Source organism: Miscanthus floridulus, chromosome 15 (genome assembly GCF_019320115.1).
Source record: "Miscanthus floridulus cultivar M001 chromosome 15, ASM1932011v1, whole genome shotgun sequence".
NCBI classification, from domain to species: Eukaryota; Viridiplantae; Streptophyta; class Magnoliopsida; order Poales; family Poaceae; genus Miscanthus; species Miscanthus floridulus.
This window is the reverse complement of record NC_089594.1, coordinates 40857595-40882378: the sequence shown is the minus strand read 5'-3', so window position 1 is coordinate 40882378 and position 24784 is coordinate 40857595. Positions and strand designations below refer to the sequence as shown.

Below are 24784 nucleotides of genomic sequence, written 5' to 3'. Positions count from 1 at the left end.
GGTGTTACGATCTTACTTAGCACCGCGATTTAGGCCTAAGTCAAATTTTTGAAACGAGTTTCTCGGGTTTTAATTTAAAACGTATTTGACGCGATACGCGAATCCTATGTGACTTAGTTCGCGGACTCAAGTAAACGCTCAAGTTGAATCACGCCGGACGTAGAAATAATTAGGAATGTCGAACGGCAATTCGAGCCAATTGATAGCAAACAGTTTGTTCTATTAGATTAAGCATGAAAAACAACGTTTATAAATAAAATAAAACCCATTCATAAATAGAACGATATATATATATATATATACATATAGCTTTTGAATCAATTTAAATGCGAGTTTGCGGAAATTTTTCCAGTGCCTAGACGTTACAATTTGTGTAAATTAGTAAACCGTTATATATATATATCTTAAACCCATCTGTGATGCTGAATGCGTCACTCTTCCGTATGAACAGAAGGAAATAGCGTGGACAAGACAGTAGAGATGCACCTGTGCGTGAAGTGGGTTCCGTCAGATTCCATGTGCATGTGTCCCGTGTCGTGGCGTGGCGTGTTGAGGAGTCCAAGTGTCCCCCACTGCGCGTGCACGCAAGTCAGCACTCAACAGCGCTGCCGTAGAAGACACGGGCACCACACCACGTCGCATCAATTTTAGACCACGTCGCGCCAGGACAAAGTCTAACCGGGTCACCTCCGTGTCGGCAGCGTTGTTTCTCCCTCTCCCTTTCTTTTCCTGCAGCCGAGGAGCTCAGTTCCTGCTCGTCCTTTCCACTGGCTCTTCCACCCCGCGCGCCCCGGTGAACCAAGCTGCTCCGGGCGACCTACGCTGCTCCCACCACACCGAGCCGGTTCGCTCCTGCCGTCCATCGCGAGCACGAGCCCACCACCACCGCAACTGCCACGTGCCCTACTGCTCCTCGCCACCACAGCACCGGCGCCCCCCTCCTCTGCTTGCCTTGCCCGAGCTCTCACCAAGGCTAGCCAGCCACCATAGCCGCGCCCGCTCTGGCCCACGCCGGTCCGCTGCCCACAGCGTGCACCTAGGCCGCGCTATCGTGCCCCATGGTCATGCGCTGCTGCCGTAGCTACCCGAAACTGGAGCACCGCCCACGGTTCCGCAATGGACCACAGCTGCAGCGTCTGTAGTCACCGAGCCCGAGTCCCGCGCCGGAGCCACCGTAGCTCCACACCGTTGTTTCCCTCGCGTGCCTACGTGTGTGACCCGGCGGTTCTGCTGCGCTGCCCCGCGAGCCATGTTCGTCGGTCTGGGAGTCCAGTCTCGCCAGCATCGCGCACCCGCGCCCTTTGCCGTGCTAGACCTGAGCCTGGGCGCTGCTCCTCCCGGGCGCCTGCAATCGCCATACCCTAGAGCCCCGCCAGTCCGCGCACCTTCTCATGCCTCCTCCGCAAGCCGTTACTCCGGTCGCCCTTCTGCCGGACCGCTGTAGCCGCCGGCCGCCATGCCCTCCCCTAGTGCTCTGTTTCTAGGCAGAGAAAGGATCCGAATCGATTTAACGCCGCCGTCTGGCCCGCGAGGGCTGGCCTGCTCGCCGCGCGCCCTGTCCTTGTGCCTGGGCTGTTCGCCACAGTTGGGCCACCGCCTGCACTGGGCCGCGAGCGCTGTGCGGCTGGATTGTCATGCTGGGCGCTGGGCCGCACGCCCCTGTGGGCCGCGCCGCGCGCTTGGGCCGCCCGCGCTGTGGCCGCGCCTCGCTGGGCCGCCGACTGTTCCGCTGGGCCGAGTAGGTGATTGCTGGCCTCTTTATTTTTCTTAAGCAATTTCTAAATTCGCTTATAAGGCAAAATTGTAAAATCAATATAAATCTGTGTAGTGATCCAAAAATTATGAAACCAATTTTGTCAGTCTCCTAAATTCATGATCTACCTGCTAGTCTAATTTGTTCATATAGTTGGATAATATTCTTGAAATCTATATAATTAATTTAAGGCGTTTGATATTGCAAAGTATAAACTTATAAGAATTTCCATGATACATTGGTAATAGTGTTGGATCTGAAATTCGTACAGTAGGCTCTTGGCAATATTAGGTACTCATGATAAATTTTGTAGCTCCGGAATAACTAGCTGCTAATTAGATAATAATGTCCTATTGCGAATAAAGAAACACTTTGGTTTATATAACCAAAATAATTATTGGGAAATAACGCCTTGTGCGACAACATAGATATGTAGCCTAAGTACGGACGTCGTTAGAACTAGCTCGGTCACTTGAGAGACGTAGAGCATATTTATACGAGTCACGATTGCAGTCAGCTGATCATACCCTTGCATTTCATTACATTGCATATCATGATAGGGACGTCGATGGATCACGGAGTCACCGGGAGTTGCTGAAGAAATGATGCTTTTGGAGATCATGTCGCCATGATGGAAAGCTAACTTCTAATTATATTTTACCCAGGCAAGCCCCGGTGTATAACCCCTACTTTCTGTAGTTTAAATTATATTTGTGCATTAAGTTTTAAGGAGTTGAATGAAACCCACTTGCATATATATCTTTATCCTATGAGTCTTACTTCGTGTAGATTGCTATGCTACAGGACTCCGGTAGAAGTCGAGTGATTGCCTGTCACTCGCGAGATATAGGAAATATGTTACTATATGATTATCACCTGGAATATATAAAATGGTGGAAAGGAAAAATGGTGACCGGGCAGGGATATGGTTTGGGTATTGGTGGGTGTAAGAAGTTGTGTCGCCGCGGAGGCGGGTCATAGCTTGGTTACACCGTTTTTCCCTGTCTGGTCGGTTAAGAACCGATCGTTGCATATGACTCTAGGCAGGTCATAGACTTTTTATCCCGAGCACATACTTGTGTATGGGCGCTTGGAAGGCTTGTTGCTCTCTTGTCGTGGATCCGGCTCTTTCTGGATCGACTGTTAGGGTTTGTTTTTGGTGGAGGAGGTCCTTGCACCACACTGAGTCCGGGACTCAGGGGCGGGAGCTTGGAGTCCCAATTTGGACGGGGACCTGGACACCCGGGACAGGAGAGTGATGGGTTGGTCCTGCTTGTGCCCGGGGTACAAGCGGGGCATGTGTTTTCGGGGTACCCAGCTAGGGGGCATTGATTCGCGAATCGCTGGGCTATCCGGTACGGCTTGTCTACGGTTTAGCATCGTAGTAAGAACTGAAAGATGAAGGATGGAAGATGGACAAAGGAAATCTGATTGCTTACCACCTGCTTGAAAGTAGCACAGGTGCTTACATAGAATGGTTAGTTAATGAACCAATGCCGCCATTAATAAAGAACCGAATATAAGGACGCACGCTTAGTAATACTTTCTGCAAATGCAACCCACAAACCAGATAGCCTTACATATCCTTGGAGTCTTTTCTTTTCTCCTGTCGGGTAAGTCTTGCTGAGTACAATTGAGTACTCAGGGTTTTATTTCCCCCTGTTGCAGGTAACGGGTGGACGCTTGAGCTGACCTTTGTGTGTGGAGTCCTCCTAGTGGGCTCAGAGAGGATTTCCTTTACGCTGCGACCATAGTTGTTATTTATGACTCTCACCAAATACTTTTATAAATGAAAGTTTTACCATCTGTTGTCATAGTTGCTATAGATCAATAATTTATCATGTCGTTAATAGATGTTTATTTCCGCTGTAACTCTGTTCACATGTTTCTATTCCGCTGTTAAATTAAATTGTTTATAACTCTGATAATATGATTTCATTCTGCTGTTATATTAATAAATATTATACTCTGCTGTTGTATTAAAAGCGATGTAAGAAATGGTTACGAATGATGTAAGGTTTATTCTCTCATTTGTGATCCTGGTGGCGAAAATGTGGATTTTTGAGTTCTCCCCTGGGGTGTGTCCGACGGAACCGAGTAATCTAGTGTTCTCCCCTGAGTGCTTAGTGTCTAATGAAAGACAAGCACTCCTGTGAGACATTAAATTAGGCGGTTCTGCCACAAACAGAGAGTCCAACATCAACTATATGCCTATGTTTTCTCTTGGCAACTCCGTTTTGCTGGTGTGCGTGCGGGCACGAAGCAAGATGAGTGATGCCAACACGTTTGAAGAATGAGTTGAGAGCTTGATACTCCCCACCCCAATCGGTTTGAATAGCCTTGATCTTTCGATTAAATCTACGCTCAACAAGGTGTTGGAAATCTTGGAAACATTGGAAAACCTCCTATTTATGACGCAAGAGATATAACCAAACAAACTTACTATGATCATCAATGAAACTCACATAATAATTGTGGTGGCCAACTGAAGTTGGCGCAGGACCCCAAACGTCTGAAAAAACAAGATCGAGAGGGCTAGCTGACTTGCTAGTCGATTTTGGATACGATAACTGATGGCTTTTGCCAAGCTGACAGCCATTACACACATGTTTATTTGACTCTTTTGAAAAAGAAATATTGTGGCGGCTAAGCACCTGCCTAACTACTGGTGTAGAAGCATGACCTAGCCTATTGTGCCACACAGACTCGGACGACTTGGTGACGCTATAGGCTTCTTTATTCTTTGATGATGACTAGCTATGGAAAGGGAGCAAAGGGTACATGCCTCGTTCACATCTGCCTTGATGAAGAATTTTCTTCGTCGCCTGTTCCTTGATTAAAAAATGAGTAGGATGAAATTCAACGAAGATATTATTGTCACATGTAAGAAGATGAACTGAAACTAGATTCTTTTGGGACTTTGGTACATGAAGGATATTGCGTAAATGAATGGAGCTAGATGGGGAATGCAAAGTACGATGACTGATGTGAGTAATTTCCATACCGTTCCCGTTGGCGGCTTGCACTTGATCACCACCATTGTAGCGCTCCCTGGTCATGAGCTTCTCTAGCTCAGATGTGATGTTGTCGGTGGCTCCACTATCCATGTACCAGTTGGTGTCAACGCCATAGGAAGTGGTTGCCGATGATGCCGACTTCTGTGGAGGTCCCCGGTACCTTTCATCATAGCACTTGTAGCACTTGGCCGCGCCATGGCCCTCCTTGCCACATACCTGGCAAATGAGGCCAGCTTGGAAGTTGGAGGAGTGGCCACCGTTGCGACCCCCTGTGCCTCCACGATTGAAGCCACCATGGCTTCCTCCACCCCCGCGATTTCCACCGCGGAAGTTGTTGCCGTTGCCGCGACCTCCCTTGGCCACCATGTTAGCTGATGACTGATAGCCACCACCGCCATTCTTCATCTCCATTCTGGACTCGAAGCTTGTAAGTTGGGTAAAAAGTTCCCCAACCGAGATTGGTTCGACGCGTGCTGCCACTACTGAGACAACCGCATCATACTCACGGTCTAGACCCGAGAGAATGTAGGAGATCAGTTCTTCATCTTCGAGCTTGTGACCAGCAGCAGCCATTTCATCCGCATAGCCTTTCATCTTGACAAAGAACTCACTGATTGATGACGTCCCTTTGGACGCATTGGCCAAGGCCATCCGCGTGCTGATGATGCGTGCACGGGATTGAGATGCAAACATTGCTTCGATTGCATCCCATGCTTGCTTGGCGGTTACCACCATAGTGGGAACTTGCGCCGAGATCTCCTTTGACAGAGATGTCAGGAGAAAACTCAGGACCATCTGGTCCTTAGCCACCCATGACTCATAGTCAGGATTAGGTTCCATGTCGCCCTTCTTGTCATCCGACTTGGCCTCCAGGAACGGTGACGGTGGGTTGGAGTTGGGGCCGATGAAGGAGAAGAGCTGCGCTCCCTTGAGCGCTGATGAGACTTGCAACTTCCACATCGGGAAGTTTTTCCGATCTAGCTTCTCTGTCACGGAGAAGCCGAAGGAGGGGACCGACGACGCACCGGACGATGATGAGGCAAGTTGGAACGCCATGAGATTTCCCCGTGTGGACTTTTGATAGCTCTGGTACCATGTAAAGATTAGGGAACGAGTTGCCCTATTAGGGGTCTCGGTTACATGTTATATAAGATGGGAATCACCCCCATCGTGGCATGTACATCAAGGTGAATGCAGTTACAACAGATTGGAGATCATATCTATCCTATCAACTAACTTGAGCTACAAGCTAGGAGATCTACAACAGAAAATATCTAGAGCTATCATGTGTACCGTGTAGAACACACAATACCGTGAGTACAAGATCCTTATCATTTTACACATGGAACACATTAAACAGAATAATCTATTCAAGGATAATAAGAAAAAAATCTTTCTTGTGTGATGATAAGTTGCAACCATTGTTCAGAAGAAGAAAAGTGAGATGCAAAAGTATCCCTAGTCTTCTAGCAGTCCATCTAGCAGCAAATGCTGTATCAGAGGATGAAAGTTTTGATTGTTCTCAAGATGATGGTGATGGTGCGCCAATCATGACAAGGAAACCTAAGAATTGTCTGAAGCTGAATATTGCAAAGAGGGTTTCAGAAAGTGACAAGAGCCGTTTTGCCTCTCTTAATGAGAACAACCTAAAGCTTATTTATCTCAGAAGATCTTTAGTTACTGATCTTTTGAATCACCTGGACACATTTGAACAGAAAGTTGTTGGCTGTTTTGTTAGAATCAGGAACAGCCTCAAGGGTCACATCTATGCAACAACCAAAAAACAATACCAGCTTGGGCTAGTGACAGGTAAATGGTCAATTGCAATTTGCAAGGATTCATTCTTACCCCTGATGGTCTAGTTCTTTAATTTGTGTTGACCATGGACACAATGTTGAAAGTGGTATAGTACGATTCATACTTTGTACATGAGACCTAGCTACTGAGTCCTGCACTCTATGCTTGAGAAATGAAACATCTTTCTAACTTGTTGTTAGAAAATGTCATTCAGGCATTAGGAAATCTTCGCAAGAATACAAGATAAAGGACGACACAAGTACAAATATTCTCTTATGTGTTACTGGTATGTGGGATGATGTCAAGATCTCCACGCTTTCGGATGATGACCTTTCACAGGTATATGTTTTTTGTAATATAGCTGCACTAGTACTAGTGTGTTATATAGTTGACTATTTCTTACTGATGGAAAATTGAGTTAGTGCTACCACTGCATTAGATACTAGAGTAAGCTATCATTACCAAATAATAGTTTGTTCATTTTTGGTTCATCAATTCACTATATTGCTTCATTTTTTAAAGATGTGAAATAAGTGTGCTTTTTCACTTGGTAACAGCAGGAATGGAATGATCTTGTTCCTTTGGTTGAGAAAGGACTTCTGAAAAGGCCTACTATTGTAAGACTCCATTCTAGAACCATTGTTCTCCTTAATACAGTGCATTGCCATGTGATATACTAAGGTTAGCAGACTTATGTACCATGTCGTTAAATAAGTGATATTTTCTTTCAATAGATTGAATGTTCTAGTACCCATTTATTGTGCTCAGAGATGCTATCGTATCCACAAGGCCAATTAATAAACTTTCTGACTGTATCATTGTGTCAATTAAAGAAATCACTCTTCCCCAGGATCTATGGTCCTTATACTCTAATTTTGTAGCTAGATTGAAGTTTCCATTTCTTTATTGTTCTTTCCATTGGATATTAATAAATAGAATTAATTATTGATAATATATTCACAATGTATCTAGCAAAGTCAATCCTGTGTTGTTAATCAATATAGTGTTTTAAGTATTGATGGTCAAAGTTAAAACAGTTTGACTTAGGACAAAGCTAGATAGACTTATATATTTCGAATTGGAGGAATTAAACAGAAACAGTTTTCCCTCTTGTTTTACTTGATCTTTTAATGTGCATATGCTAAGTTCCTCTTTTAATGCTCTGAGTTCCCTATTTTTGATAGGCTATGTTCAAGGAGAAGGTGGCAACTCTACATACAGACATAGTATATCATGTAAGTACACACAGAAGTCAGCGGATGCTACTGGCTTAATACATGCATACATATAAATGAGAAAATCTTATTAAGTAATTGGCTATCCTACAATTTCCTGTGGACATAATAAGAATCTGTCCTATGAAAGATGGAGCCTCTCGCTCTCCGGTGCTCTCCAGGCGCCCCTGGCGACGTCGCCTTGCCGGGCTGCCCTCCACCAACCACCAGCTCTCTAGCCACCAAACACCTGTCTGCGTCGTTCGAACCGCCTGCTAGGACTGCTCGACCTCGTCTTGGGGCTGCCGGCCAGGCTGCCCGCCATATCCGAGCTTGGCAGCTGCCTCCCACGCTGGGAGAACTTCTCCAACAGAAGATTCTTTTCAACTTCCACACTATCATCATCCCAAACCTCGTCGCTCCCTTTGACGGTGCCAACACTAATATGGATAACCCTCCTTTTTTATCCTCTCTACAATCTCGACTTCATGAAGAATGCCCTACAACGTGGATGCGACGTGTGCACGTGGCCACACGCTCGAGTTCATGCTCGAGTTTCACGCGGACCACGCTGTGGTGGACCGCCTCGAGGACATCCGCTCGTGTGCGCTGCCACCATGGATGGAAGGTGGGAATGACAGGTCTGCGATCGCGGCAGGAGAGGCCACCGCTCGGGCATGGCCTCTAGCCCAGGTCAGCGCTCATGACATGATGCTACTCCGATCGCAGAGGAGCATCTAGGGACTGGCTGGAGGTTGGGGATGGACCCGACAGGTGGGGTCCACCTATCAGCAGCTCAGAGATAGAGAGGCAGGTGGGGACCACCTAGCAGAGAGGGGGAGAGGGAGAGGAGATAGGGGCAAGAGGTCATTTCACACACCTTCTCCACGTTGGCATGGTGAGCTAGCATGCCACGTCGCTAGAAGTGGTAAAAATGAGACACTTTGAACTGTTCACATGGAAAATTTGTAATTGCCAAACTAAGGTTGGCAACTAGACGAGTGCCTCTGGCAAGGATGGCAAAAAATTATTTTTCCCAATGGGACTGTCATGACCTTGTGCGCTGCCACAATTGCCACACATTTGGTCACCGAAAGGACTCCTGCCCCATGCCACTTGCTAGCCTCTTCTCACAGGGACGCCTCTCCCCACCGTCTGTTCTGGTCCCTGTGTCTCATCGCGTGGTACATGTTGTCCCCTTCAAGTTGCGCCGCGAGGATGCGCCGGTCCCTCGCCCTTCTCTGCCTCCCCCAACTCCAACTGACCATCTCGCACCTTCCGATGCCTTCAATCCTAGGTTCATGATCCCTTCTTCAAGCTCGATGGAGTCAGACTTTGAGCTTCACTAGCAGGCACCGATTGACACTACGACAGCGTTGGCCATGTCCAAGAACACCTGCTCAGCCAAGTGCTTGGGCTAGCGGTCGTCCCCACCAGGCTGATGCTGCTGGGCCCAGCCCTTGCTGAAACCCCCTCGTTGCCATCCTCAGCCGAGACGTTGAGCGACCGCCCCCTCCTTGGATTACAGCTTTGCCACCACCACCAACGATGCCTCCGGCCCCCTCCACCCCTCTGGTGGCCCACGTGCTCGCTAGCCGTGGACACATCCTCGCCGTTCTGGTGCAAAAGCGCAGGAGCATCTGCCTTGCCGCCAAGGCTAACGGATCCTTCATGGACATGACTAGTATGGCAGTCCGCCACAAGGCCCTGCTCAACTCCATCTCCGGCTGCTCCGCTGGGCTTAAGAAGTACATGACAGTACGTAACATTCTCTCCAGCAACAAGCTCCTGACCGGAGTCGCGGACTTGCGGAAGCTTGTGTCGGCGGTGGGGATCAACTGCTCCAGTGTCGGGCAATTGGTGTGGCGACTGACGTGGCTGAATGATGCCCTGGATCTTCAATGTAGTCTGTTCGGAGGAGTTCCAAGCTCCCATGCTATCTAGTATTTGTTTAAGTTCTTAGCAAACTTGCTGTGCTCGAGCTATCCTTGTTATTCAGCACTTAGCTTCATTTTCGGTTTATGCCTGATTTCGTGCCTTAGGATTTTTCAGTGCATTTTCAAATGAGTAGGCCAATCAATTGTTCTCTCACTACTGTCCTGTCTGTTACAATGGAGTAATGGACTGCACTAACCAGATGAACCCAAAAGCTTAAGCCATTGGGAAGAGGTACGCAATCCACTTATACACTTCAACACCCCCACACACGTGCAACCAAAGATGAAGACACAAATGTGAGGCCACGTGCAGCGAGAGACAAAAGTGTAAATGTGGAAATAAAGGGACAGAGGAAGAAATGTATCCTCTATCAACACTCGAACTCGAGACCTCTGGCTTTGATGCCATGTTAGACTGGACTACACTAATCAGATGAACCCAAAAGCTTAAGCCATTGGTAAGAGACATACACTTCAACACTGTCATGGAATAAGCACGGTCTAAGCGACTCCGACAAATGCAAAATCGTTCATGACGCGTTATAGATAGCCTCGCCCTCCATGGTTTGTCTACAGGAATCAAAATGAAATAAGCATCTTCAAAGCCAAAACCTTCCTACCCGAAAACCTATTAAGCACCTTTGTCTACAATGCTGCTAATGGTTCTAGAGGGCGAACTATCATAGCCTAGGATGCCTCCTGGCCCTCTAGGCGCTGAATGCAACCTTGCCCCTTCAACACTCTTTGACCACCTCTTTCAACTCCACTGTTTCAGACTTCAATACTATAGTCACAAATGTTTATGCCCCCTGATCACAGAAACACGAATTTCGTCCTATCTGAACACCTTGACTTCAACCTCATCAGCTCACCTGATGAGAAAAATTCAAATAACATCACCTATTCTCACATTAACGCCTTCAATGATGCAATTCTTTAGCTTGGCATCATGGAAATCCCTCTTCTTGGTTGCAATTTTACTTGGTCTATTCAACAACCCCTACCCATTCTAGCGAAACTTGATAGAGCCTTTGTCAATTTAGACCACACAGTCACCGTACCGAACACCTCCTTACTTCCGCATCCTAAACCGACCTCTGATCACATCCCAATTTTGCTCACCAAGTCCACTTTTGTGCCCTTGTCCACAATCTTCCGCTTCAAAAATTCTTGGTTTCACAACCACCCCTCCTTTCTTCCTTCTGTTCTCCCAGAGTGGACGCATGCCACCTTCTGCTCGGGTGCTGCGGGTCGGCTCACCGTGTGCCACAAGTCGACTCAAGAGGCCACCAAGGTCTGGTCTCAGCATAACAGGGCACCACCGCAAATTATTCCTAACTTCAAATTCCTCATACATTTATTAGACACCTCTAAAGAAGATCGAAATCTCTCCAACGATAAGTTGTAGACTCGCAGGATTTGTCAGGACTCAGGACTACCTTGGCCGTGCAATCAAGGAGTGCGCAGCATAATGGAAGCAACTTAGCATGTTGCGTGCCATTGAGGAAGATGACACCAACATTGCATTTCACCATGCGCAAGCCACGATTCGTATGTAGTGTAACCGTATCACAGGCAAGTTGATGAAAATGGATTGCAAATCATCAACCATGCTTGAAAAATTGCTACTCTGACAGACTACTTCGCCTCCATCATCGGTCACACAGGAAGCTCATCTTGGACCTTTGACATAAACGTTGTCTTCGCCAGCTGCAGCCAAAAGAGTGTCTCATTGCAAACTTCTCAGAATAAGAAGCCAAGGCTGTCCTACAAACCATGAACCAGCAAAGCGCTCTGGTTCCTGATGGTTTTGGACCATCCTTCTATCCAGCTGCTTGGGCGACCATCAAACCTGAGCTAATGGATCTTCTGTCGGGCTTTCATCAGGGCAGCATCCAATTGGAGCATATTAACAGATCGTTCATGGTGTTAATTCCGAAGAAGCCAGGTGCTACCATGGTTGATGTGTTCCGACCAATTTGCCTGCAAAACTGTAGTATCAAAATCTTGGCCAAAACTTTGATGATCAACAAAGAAATTGGAAGATTGATTGATCTCAATCAAACAGGTTTCCTTAGTGGCCGCTCCATATCTGAAACTTTTGTGTTCGTGGCTGAGGTAGTTCAAGCTTGCCACAAGCACAAATTCCTGCACTGGTCCTGAAGTTCAACTTTGCAAAGGCATTTGATACTGTGAATTGGGAAGACTTGGACTGCATTCTACAAGCTCGAGGGTTCCCCACCAAGTGGGGAGATTGGGTACAAACCATCCTTATGACGTCGAGATCAGCTATTCAGGGCCCTCGATTTCTTGCAAAAGCGGCCCTGGCCAGGGCGACCCCTTGTCGTCGTACCTTTTCCTGGTCATTGACACCCTCTAAGCTTTGCTCAAAAGTTCACCTTCTGACCTTCGACATCCTATTGATCTGGCAGCACACTGTGTCACGCTCCAAAATGCAGATGACACCTTGATTGTTCTGAGAGGAGAAATCAATGCCGCAAGAAAGCTCAAAGATATACTAGACTCATTTACAGCAACAATTGGCCTCCAAATTAACTATCACAAGAGCAACGACCTCTTGCCCAAAACAACAATTAGCACACTGTCTCACCATCTTTGGTTGCCAACAAGAGTCCTTCCCCCAAAATTACTTGGGACTACCTTTGTCATCGGCCAAGCTTCTAGCAGCAGCCTTTGATACTTACATTGATAGAACCCATAAATTTCTATTAACCTGGCAGGCCTCCTTGCTCAATACAATGGGTAGAGTTGTCCTGATTAACTCGGTTCTTGATAGTCAGGCGACCAGCAAAATCGCGACCGCGATAAGCCAAACGCGGCTCGAATCCTTCAATTGAGATTTTGGCCTCCGTAGTTCATTTTCCCGCTTATTCAATTATGCACGACCGACCAACGTGTGAAAATCACAGGGTGTTCGGCGGGATTTCCTCTAGCATCTTGTGTATAGGCGCCCCAAATGTGGAAACAAACACAGTCTGTCATGTTGGCTTTGTAGGTGCCACCCACAGTTATTCAGAAAATTGGCAAGAGAAGATGTGCCTTCCTTTGGGCTGGCGACAGTCAAACGTCCTAAGTGAAATGCCTAGTGGCATGGTAGAATGTATGCACTACTAAACACCTAGGTTGCTTGGGCATCAAAGACTTTGGCACTCAGAATATTTGCCTTCTCCTTAAGCTAGTTCGCCAACTACATTGTGCTAATGCCTCAGCCTAGACACTCTGGATTCGTCAGCATGCTAGCTTGGAAACCCTTGCTGGTGATCTATGTGGTAACCACTAGGATATGTTGAGAACAGTTCTACCTCTTTACCAGGCCATCGCCACGGTCAGTCTTGGAGACTACAAAACAACACAGTTCTGGTCCATGTCAGGGTTGGAACAAACCAACCACAAATGCTTCCCATCCATTCCATCGATCCCAGTCACATCACTAAAACCATTCACTGACAGGCTACTCGCAAGGCGATCTCATCCATGACTCTGATCTAGACCACGCGTCGGTAGAATTAGATCTACGCCGCTGGTGTCCACTCCTGAGTCGGCGTCCACGCCCAGCCCACCAACTCCCCGTCAGCGGCAGCCACCGCATATCGATGGTTAGCCATTTCGGTGTTGTCGACCACAAAATGTCACTCTAGGGGTAAGCGACACTTAGGTTCCTAGGTCAAGATCATCTTTTGTGTGCGCCAGGTTAAGCCCCAGCGTCACGGCCTAGTTTGGCAACGTCGGGTAGTGGAAGGTCTGTGCCAACTATGCAATGTTCGTCCATCGGGAGAAGAGGATCCTCACATCGCAGAGCTGCTATAGAATCTCCATCTGACTACAGAGGAGGAGGAGCTGGCAGCAATCAATGACGATGAGGAAGGAGATGAAATGATGGTGACCAAATATGCGCTAGTAGGGAAGGTTCTATCCCCAGTGGCGCTACATGTGAATACCATCAAAGGGGCAATGAAGCTGACCTAGGGGAACCCCTCGAGATTAGAGATACGGTTGATAGGTGAAAGAGGGCAGGAACCTCTTTGTGGTGGAGTTTGGCCACCATCAAGACATGGTTCGTGCCGTAGAGGGATCGCCATGGATGGTGGGGAAACATGATGTAATCCTATAAGCCTATGATGAAACTCTGAGGCCTTCTGAAATCGTCATTAAAAAGATGGAGAGTGGGTTCGGCTAGATGAATGCTCACCGTTTTGAACGTGCTATGGACCTTATTGGTGATGTGATCAAGATGCATGTGGACAAGGGGGGCAAAGCCAGTGGAGCCTTTGTATGTGCCTGGGTTGCTGTCGAGATGATTAAACCTCTGCATAGAGGTGTGCTTCTGCAGACTGACAGAAGTGGTAGAAAGGACTGGTTTGACTTGCAGTACAAGAAACTTCCTTTTTACTGTAAATCATGTGGTATTATGGGGCATTCTAAGTTGGACTATGAGAATCTAGCGGCTTGGAATGCACTGGGAAAATTTCCGTATGATGTGAAGCTTAGAGCTTCAGAGGACATGAAAAAGAAGGTGAAAAGCTTCTCTATTGCGGCGGCGAAGTCTTATGGAAGTGGCTCATTCGGGAACTCAGCTTTCTCCCTCCGAACCTCGGAAAAGGGGGATAACCAATAGAGTCAATCTAATACTGGTTCTGGCAAAGTTGTGGTGGATGACGAGGAGGTGAATTTGCCGTTGAAGGAAACTAGTGCGAAAGTGGGGCAGGAAAGAGCAAAGGGACAGGGCCATGAATACCGGCCACTGTTCTAGGAGGAGAAGAAGCCGGATCAACCGCCAAAGCGTAAGAGGAAGGCTAAGGGTGCTGGTAAGGCATCTGCTACTCCACATATGACATACTGATACGCTGGCCATGGTGTCGTCTAGCCTAGTAAAGGACCGGGTCTCCAAACTTGACGGTGACCATGATCATGGCAGTAGTGTTGCTGCTCAGCTACTCAAGAAGTAGCGTTTGACCTGCCCTATGAAGATGTTGCAAGATTAGCAGTGACTACACATGGCAACCCCCGCTAGGCGCAGTGAAAATGTTGTGTGAACTATCAGGATTTAGGTCAATCCGAGGCAGTTCAAGAAGTCCTTTGCAAATTATGCTTCATAGGCCGAGTTTGGTCTTTGTTGGTATATTTTAACGTAATCCGTAAGCACACGGATACCGCTGTAGCTTTCATCCGGAGGAATTCCAAGTATCGTATCCACAGGGAAACATGTGAAAGTAGCTACGGTCTAACTTAACTAGGGGTAGCAACAATGTTAGGATAAATAGGAGCGTAGAGAGGATAACTAAGGTTCTCTAGTTCTAACTTGGGTAAGCTATGTCTTCTATTATTCAACTAGAAACATTACTAGGGAAAGACACCAGCAAAGAATGCTTTCCTTCGCAACCACGTCCTACGTGAGCCTACAGACGGGAGGTGGACTACAAAGGATCAACGAAGCTATATAGTACAGGCTATATAGAACTTATGTCACACACGCAATCTACCACCTTCCGTACCTCCACGATTAACCCAAGTCTATGCACCACGCTTACACTTATGATTAATATTTTAACCTAGAGCATCTATAGATTAAAGCACTTAAAAGAGAGTCGTGATCCTGATGAACAATATAAACAATTACTTACTTGAATCAGAAGTTGATTACCAGAGAGATCTCGAAAGCAAGCTCAAGTAGAACTTGGATTCACCAAGATACAAGCTGTAGAGAGAGCACCGACAGGCTGACACCTCCTCCAAACTCTTCCCTCACTCTCTATCTCACTATTCTATTTATAAGACTAGATCCTATGGAGGACTAACATTCTCTTGATTGCTAGCTCTGATCCTGAAGATATGAATTGGGGTTTCAGGGATCTGCTGAGGGAGGGGGCAGGGGCTGATATATATAGGCCGGAGCGTCCATCGTGAGCCCTTGGATCAAACCGACTCAAAGAACGGCGTAGATGCAACCTAGGGGGCGGTGGAGAAGTGACATAGCGAGGCAGAGGCTGACATGTGGCCCTAGGGGCCGGGCGGCCTCCAGGTGGGGCCGACCGGCCCCACATGGCAGCCCCTCGGCTCCCGCTTCGGTGTGGTGTCCTTTGGAGTCCTCTGGAACCTTCTGGTGCCCGTTTCACGGCGGATAAGCATGATTAATTCTGACATGTAGGTCCGCCCCTTGATGGTTTTCTGGATAAACCCTGCAGAAAATATAAATTCACCAAAACTCGTGTAATTTATTAGTTTAAACCCCTAGACTTTTGTTGGTGATCACAATTATGCCCTTATACATGTTTTATTGACGGTTTATAAGGGTTGTTAACTACCATCAACAGTCTTCTTGTTGGAGTTCCTCATTTTTAGAGACAAGGTTGATGTTCTTCTCTGCTCGCTTGGACTACCCTTTGGCATGGGTGTGGGTAGCTACGGGAGAGGTGGAGGCCTACCTCTTCAATGGAACCGAGAACTCAAGGTGAAGTTGGCGAGTTGTGATAAACTTCACTTTGATGCCGTGCTTCTGGATCCAGAGTCCAACGTGGAGCTATGGCATCTTACAGGTTTCTACAATGAGTCTTGCAGAGACCTAGGATTTAGGAGTTGGGATCTATTTAAACTCCTCAATAGTCGTGGTAATCTGCCTTGGTTTTGCGCCGGGGATTTCAATGACGTGCTGGAGGCTGGTGCGCAGTTTGTTAGTAATGTCTGGCCGGAATGCCAAATGGATGGTTTCAAGAAAGCTGTCCAGGTGTGTGGGTTTCAAGACCTGGGCTTTTCAGGCTTATCATAGACATGGGATAACAGGCAGGATGGCATATATAATATTAAGGTTCGGCTGGATAGGGGTCTTGCTAATCAAGACTTCCTAGATATTTTCCCTGATAGGACTGTTTGGCACGTGCAGACTACGGACCACTAGTGTTTATTAACTGAATGTTACCAATAGATAGCTGAATTACAGAGGAGGGAGAACAAAACCTTCTGTTATGAGAACTTGTGGAGAAGGGACGAATCTTACATGGAGCGTGTCCGATCAGCTTGTGATGATGAAGGAGCGGCAAACAATACAATCGAGACCGGTGAAAGTTTAGGAATCTCTATAGGACTGGGACTATAATGTCTTCGGTTCGGCGAGAAGAACTCTTGACAAGCTTAGAAAGGAGTTGGAGAAAGTGCGAGGCCGATCCATTGGTACTGGACCTTCGAGGAAGGAAAGATGACTAATGTCTAAAATCTCTGAACTTTTGACGAGGGAGGAGATCATGGAAAAACAACAATCTCATTTGGATTGAGTTAGGGACGGTGACTGCAATACTGCAATGTTTCAGCCAAAGCAAAGGAACGTGCATGATCCAATAGAATCAAGGTGGCATGGGGATGGCTCGGCTATCACGTAGCAGGCTGAGTTGGAGCAATATGCGGTTAACTTCTACCAGATCAAACCTGTTCACGACTCAGGAGGAGTTGGACCCGTAGGCTATGCTTCAGTTTGTGCCGAGCAAGGTGACAGAAGATATGAATTTGAGCCTTAACAGACCATTCTCAGCTGAGGAAACTGAGAAGGCCGTGTTCATGATGGGCCCAAACAAGGCGCCAGGTCCAGATGGATTTACAGTAGGTTTTTATTATCAAACCCACTGGGATTTGGTGGGCTCAAGTGTCACTGGGGCTGTTTTGAATTTCCTAAATGGGGAAGCCTTGGTGGAAGGAGTAACCATACCACCATTGTTCTCATTCCAAAAGCAGCAAACCCATAGGATTTGAAGAATTTCTGACCCATATCCTTGTGCAATGTCATCTATAAAATATGCTCCAAGGTTTTGGCAAATCGTTTGAGAGGTTTTTGGATGATATTGTCTCGGATGAGCAAAGTGCATTTGCTCTGGATCATCTCATCACGGACAATGTGCTAACGGCTTATGAATGCGCACATTATATCTGAGAAGAAAGAAAGGAAAAAACAGGTGCGTGTGTAGTAAAATTGGATATGGCCAAGGCCTATGATCGAGTGGAGTGGTCTTATGTGGAGTGCATCATACTCAAGCTGGGCTTTCATGAGAATTTTGTCCTTCAAGTCATGAGGTGCATGACTTCAGTGACCTTTTCAGTTAAAGTTAATGGAATACTTTCAGATTGTTTCAGGCCAACAAGTGGTATTCAACAGGGGGGTCCTATCTCCCCATACCTATTTTTGTTATGCGCAGAGGGTCTTTCTTCGCTTCTGAAGTCTGTTGGTCCAATGCATTTATCAAGGGGGGTGCGCGTCAGCATCCATTCTCTGTTGATATCGCATTTGCTCTTTGCGGAAGATTGCATTATTTTCTCCGAAGCATCGCAAAGGGGGGCTGACCGACTGAGGAATATTTTGGAACTCTATCACCGGGGCTCGGGACAGTTCGTGAACTATGATAAATCAGCAATGTTCTACAGCAAAAACTGCATGGACAATGTGAAGCAGGTTGTGGCTAGCGCTCTACAAATTCAGTCCGAAGAACTGGCTGAGAAATATCTATGGCTCCCAATGGCGCTGGGGTGGTCTCTGAAAGGAGCCTTCGAGTTCATGCCGACGAAGGTCAAGGCTCTCTTGTGGGCTGCTGGTCAGGCCATGAAGCTTGCTGTGCAGGGCGTGAGGTCCTGCTGAAATCGAAAGCACAGGCGGTGGTGACCTACCCCAGGAGCTGTTTTCTCTTTCCAGTGAACACTTGCAAGAAGATGAAGTTCCCCATTGCTAATTGCTGGTGGGGCAGCTCTGCAGATAACAGGCGTATTCATTGGATGCGGTGGGATCGCTTAACACGTTCGAAGGAGTCTGGGGGCATGGGCTTCCATGATCTCCCCATGTTTAATAAAGCAATGTTGGGTAAACAAGGATGGCGCTTGAACACCAGACCGGACTCTCTCTGCTCTCGAGTCCTAAATGGCAGATATATTATCATAATGGGGATTTCTTGTCTGCAACCAGGAAGCGTCACTCGAGCCACACTTGGCGCGCTATACTGGCTGTTCGAGATACTTTGTGCCATGGCCTTATCAGACAAATTGGAGATGGACAGAGTACTAGGATCTGACATGGCTGGTGGATTTCCAACCATCCAGCTGGCTGTCCGTTCACCCCAACAGCAGGAGACCAGCTTACCTTTGTTTCGCAACTGCTGACAGGGAGTGGCCAATGGAATGAGGAACTCATTCGTGAGTCCTTGTGTGGTTTTGATGCGGATGCTATCCTGAGTTCGAATATGTCAATGGACGCGATGAAGATTTCTGGTCGTGGGAGCAAAACGTGATACTGATAATCTACCGCTACCTTGTGTGAACCCAGCAAGGGAAGACGGTGCCAAAAAAGCCCCCTACTGTGATACTGTAGCCGCTGCAGGTGCAGGCGTCGCACGGCTCACCTGCAGCACTGTAGGCACATGCAGAGGCCGGCGCAGAGTCAGCCCTTATGTTATCTAGTCACTGTTGCAGTAGGGCAATTGTACTGGGACTAGATGGATAGAGTTGTATAAATAGACTACCACGGTAACTCAGTAAAGAGAGTTCAGATTTGTCATCTCCCATACAGGGCTTCGACCAACGCTGGTATCTTGTACTGTGTGTGCATGCTCTGTTCTCCCTTCTTCTTCTAGCTCTAGCCATAGTGCGTGGGGACGGACAACGCTTGTTCGTGGTCGACACGGCTAGTGGGTGCTCAAAAATACTAGCGTGTGCTCAACAAAACTGGTGAGTGGTTTACTCACCTGAGCCGGTGATACGCTGCCTACCGGCTTCTTGAGCGACGCTGACGCCAGGAAGAGGGTGTACGGGTACCGAATGCCTCATCTGACAATTTGAAGGCTGTTTGGAAACTGGATGTCCCTCCAAGGTGCGTGTCTTCTGGTGGAGAGAGCTCCATGGTTTTGTCCCGACACGCCACAAGCTATACAAGAAGCACATCAAACGGATTGCTAATAATTGCGAAATCTGTGGAGCTCCGGAGGAGATGATCAAGCATGTTCTCCTGAACTGTACAATGGCGCAATGTTTCTGGGACAGTGTTCGATCGCTAACTGGAGTTAAACTGCCGCGGCTACACGAAGCTACCTGGGCAAGGGACCTCATTCAATCAAACATATATTTGCCCTATCAGGAATGCAGCGCTGATCCTTTGTGGGATGTGGTCGCTTTGGATGTCGTGGAATAAGCGATGGCATGGTGAGACACCCATTCCTGTTCGGCGAGCGGTGCAGTGGGCTCGCTATACAGCTTATGATCTATGGCACCTACTGCATCCTGTGAAAGACCAACAAAAGGAAGTCTACCATCGTTGGAAGAAGACGATGGAGGGATGGCACAAGTGCAATGTTGATGGTGCGTTCTCTGCAGCTGATAACGCTGGAGCAGTTGGTGTGATCTTGCGTGATCATGATGGCCGCTTCCTTGCGGGACGGGTGGCTTGGCATGAGAGGAGCTCGGATGCTATGATGATGGAGGCACTAGCATGCCAGGAAGGCTTGCTGCTGGCAAGGCAACGTGGTGTCGCTAAAATTCGCTTGGAGACCGACTGCTTGGGGCTGATGAAACTGTGGGAGTCCCTGGATGAACAATGATCCACAGTCAACCTGATCCTCTGTGATATCACGGTCTTAAGTAGGATCTTTGATGAGTTTACCTTTGTGTATGCAAATAGAGCTTGTAATAGGGTAGCTCATATGAGTGCTAGACAGGTCTCACGGGATCTTGTGGCGGCGGAGTGGCATGATAATCTTCCGCTGGCTTTGCGTGACCTGCTTTTGAGTGATTGTAACACTGAAGTTGATTAATCAATTAATGAAACTCCTATTATTTAAAAGAAACAGTTCTGGTCTGATGTTTGGACCGGTGATGAGACCCTTGCTGATTGCTTCCTGGCCCTCTTCAGTCACTGCATTCAGAAAGAGGCCACAATTTAGCATGCCTTCAGTTCGGATTTAAGGAGAGCCTTTGTCAACCGTTTGTCAGACCAAGCTAGAGATTATTTACAACAGGTTATGGCCATCATAGCACAAACTTCGCTCTCGGACGTGCAATACCAAAGTCAATTCCCATTCAGCTGTGGTCCCGGGTTACTACTTGACTCGTCGGCAATTTATGGACTTCTCAAAGCAAAAGGGCAACCCTCTAACCCAGCCTCAAAATTTATTTGAAAAAATGCAACTCCTTTTATTTTTTGAGAATTTCACAGTGCAACATAGATGCACGCAACACGCACGCACACTCACCCCCTATGAACACATGTACGCAAACCCTACCCCGACGCGGGGACGTCACCTACCAATGAAAATATAGCGCCGTTAAATCCTGGAATAAATCTAGGAAAATACGAGCACCCATGCCAAGTTGAGGACTTAACCTAGGTGGGCAGGTTCCACCAAAAAGGAACCCAACCTACTGATCTATAATCACTTCGCGAAAAATGCAACTCCTCCAAGACTAGAGTTCAGCTCTTCATGTGGTTGTTAGTGAAGGGTAGTATCCAATGCCGAACGAACCTATTCAAGAAAGGGATAGTTGAAAATCCAAAATGTGAGATCTGCGGGTTTGCTGAAGAAACCCCAACTCACATCATCTTGGAATGCTCATTTGCCATCATGTTTTGGAACACTGTTGGTCTCCGCCAATCGATAGGGCACACTACCAGAGAACTGCACACGATACAGAAGATTGCCAACATTCCTACAGCGCAATATAGCATTCTTTGCCCTGTGCTATTGGCAGTTGTGGAAGCAGAGGAATGGAAATGTCTTCCACAATGAGTCTCTCCTTAAGGCAGCTGCTAATCTCTTGTGCCTCTGAAGCATGTCAATAGCGGCATAGGATGCTGAGGAAGAAAAGGCACTCTGTTGATGATTGGTGTAAGCTCTTTGAGGGCTTAACTGTGTCCATGGCATAGCCCACATCCTTATCACCTTGTTCCTTTTTTCTACCAATCCATAGACTTTGTAAAAGTTTCAGGCTTTAAGCCCATGCTATCAGCAATATAAAATCTGGTGGGGATATCCCCCTCGTCCTCCCCGCCCCCCCCCCCCCCCCCCCCCCCCCCACCCCACCCCCCGTTTGAAAGTTCAAAAAAAATCCTGGACATAGTGGACCAAATACATATACATCAAAAAAATCACAGTTTTTCTTGATCATGAAGAAGTCGATATTCCGCTTAGTTTGCTCTAAAGCATGAACATATATAATTTATTAGCTTCCTCTTTTGCTTTGAAACTGTGTATATGTCCACTTTAATTTAACTCTGTCATTTAGCAAGCAGTCATAATTTTGGATGTTCTATATATGCCATAGTGGGCATGTTCATCCTTAACGATACCTTTTTGCATCTTTAGTATTATCTTGCTTTCCATATGTTTGTCTTTGCCTGGTCCACTCTGATTGACCAAATTTCCATTTTCCAGTGGATTGGATTTGAACTTGCAAGACTGGAAAGACGGATCGAGATAGCACATATAAAAGGATGGCATGCAGAATATCCTTTCCAGATTGACTGTGATGGTCACGTATAAGAAAACTTATAATGTTTTAACTTAATATTTCACCTTGCTGCTGATTTACTATAGTTTTAAATTTTCTTGGGACCATGTTTGAAACTTACCACAAGGTTTCTTCCTTGACTGATTCTTTTAATACATTTGTGAAACTATTGCGCCAAAAGAATTTGCTAAGCACAGATGCTGAAAGAAAACGCCTTCTTGAAGAGGTTCCGGAAATTGTTCCAGATACAGAACATGAAGGAGATGAAACTGAACTGCAAATTGCAGCAAGCAACTATTCTCAGGAGAACAGAGGTGCAAATACTTGAAATTCTGTCTCCTCGGAAATATATTTCTGTCCTTAGTTTCCTACATTCATAATACCTAAGTTGTTATATACTTGATGCAACATTATCTCATCAGGGAACACCAAAAATATTGTTAGCTTGGTTGAACGGAGCTATTTATTTTGCAAGTTCATAATTTTCTAGTGATGTGGCACCGGATATCTATCGTTACAATTTGATTAGCTTTGTAACAGTAAGCACATATTTTATTTTCCATTCCAAAAGTGGGAATGTTTTACATGTATTTCCATTCTTGATGACATTACAGTTTTCCGTTGAGCAATACTTAATGTGCTGTTGAGATGGGCTCATTTGGGGATGATATTGTTCCTGTCCAAATCCACAAGGGCCTTTTTTTCCTTATTTTGCTATGAATTCACATAATATACCATCTATTTGTGCTTGAGAGATTGTAATGGAGTAGGATTCCCATTTTTTTTATCCCTTTAGGATCTCAGCCTTTGATTGTATTTTCCATGTCACCATATCATTGTATCACGAGGGTTTGCTCCCTGAGACCTTCCTTTAGCTACGTAGCCATGGAAATACTCATCAAGCCCAACTCTAACCGTCACCTCTTCTCGAGGTGTGTTCTTCCCAGTCGTTTGTGCAGCCTTGCCACGAATCATCTTCAACAATGTCTGCTCTCCTATGCACTGTCAACCCATTCTGCATGCTTTTGCCCTCCCTTCTTTCTTCCCATGCCACATCCAGCAACATGTGTGCACCTTTCTTCTTGGTGCTGTGTCTATTACCATGCCACCAGAAACACTCATTTGTACCTCCATCCAACAAAATGGATCAATAATGAGCATTATCTATGTCACATCCTTGTTTTGCCAAACTCCTCCCTCTCATAAACCCTACCTCACAGCACTAGTGATCGTGCCCATGGAAAACTACCTATTAAGCCCTAACATCTCCAAGTATTGTATTCTCATGGCCCTCAAAAACAACGTGAAAGTAGAGCACCTAAGACTCAAGTGTACCAAGACCCTAAGCAATGAGAGGAGGAACACACAATCAATACCCTCTTTGACATGAATTCCCAAGGACTTGAACTACTAAATTCAGCAAACATTATCCTCCTCCCAAAGAAGCCTGATGCCAAGCGTATCACGGATTATAGACCAATCATTCTTATACATAGCACCGCCAAACTCTTCTCCAACCTCCTAGCAAACAGACTAGAGCCACTGCTGGACTCCTTGGTATCCAAATGCCAAAGCGCCTTCATCAAGAAAAGAAGCATACACGATAATTTTTTATATGTCCGGAACACTGTGAGGAAACTACACAAGACCATGACTCCGGCCCTCTTCATGAAGCTAGATATCCAGAAAGCGTTCGATGATGTAAACTGGAGCTACTTGATAGAGGTTTTACAGGCGTTCGGCTTTGGGCCCCCTTGGCGTGAATGGATATCGATCCTATTTCTTACAGCAACATCTAGAGCATTGCTCAGCGTGGTACCCCGGGTCCAAAATTTAATCATGCTAGGGGGGTACGCTAGGGCGACCAGCTCTCACCCATGCTCTTCATTCTGGCAATGGACCCTCTACAATGGTTACTTGACTTGGCCATGGCCCACAATGTCCTCATGGGTCTGCCTCTTGCAAAAAAAAATGGAGGACATCCATGTACGTCGACAACGCTGCAATCTTCATTAGCCCTAAAAAAGAAGGCATTGGGGCCATCAAAATTATTCTAGAAGCCTTTGGGAAGGCACCGTGGCTGCGCATAAACATGGACAAAAGCTCCATCCACCCGATCAGATGCGAGAACATCAACCTTGACCATGTCCTCTCGGCCTTCTCGGGGGCTAGGGGAAACTTCCCCTGCCAATACTTAGGACTTCAGCTGCACAACAAACTACTCCAAAAAATCCATGTGCAGCCACTCATAGGATGCATCAGCCATAGACTCCTAGGATGGAAGAGCAAACTCCTTAACAAAGCTGGGCGCTTAATGTTGGTCATCTCGGTGCTCTCGTCCATGCCTACATACCACTTTACTGTTTTCCCCTTAGCTGCCTGGACCAACAAAAAAATTGACAAAATCCAGAGGTCCTTTCTTTGGAAGGGGGAAGAGAGCACAAATGCGGGGCACTGCCTTGTTAATTGGCCAACGGCCTCCAAACCAAAAGACCTTGGTGTATTGGGGGTCCTTGACTTGAATAAATTTGTGAGAGTGATGCGGCTGCGTTGGCTTTTGGCAAGATTGGGTGGATGGCT

The 24784-nt window shown here is 46.7% G+C and overlaps 1 non-coding gene and 1 pseudogene across 1 annotated transcript; one reads left to right on the top strand and one right to left on the bottom strand.

Moving 5' to 3' along the window:
* Nucleotides 1-22532, top strand: part of LOC136507398 (uncharacterized protein At5g08430-like) — a 50493-nt pseudogene extending 27961 nt beyond the window's left edge.
* Nucleotides 5187-5325, bottom strand: LOC136509728 (small nucleolar RNA Z247). Its single transcript, XR_010772472.1, has one exon. It is a non-coding gene; the product is annotated as a small nucleolar RNA Z247 (small nucleolar RNA).
* Nucleotides 22533-24784: the final 2252 nt, after the last annotated feature.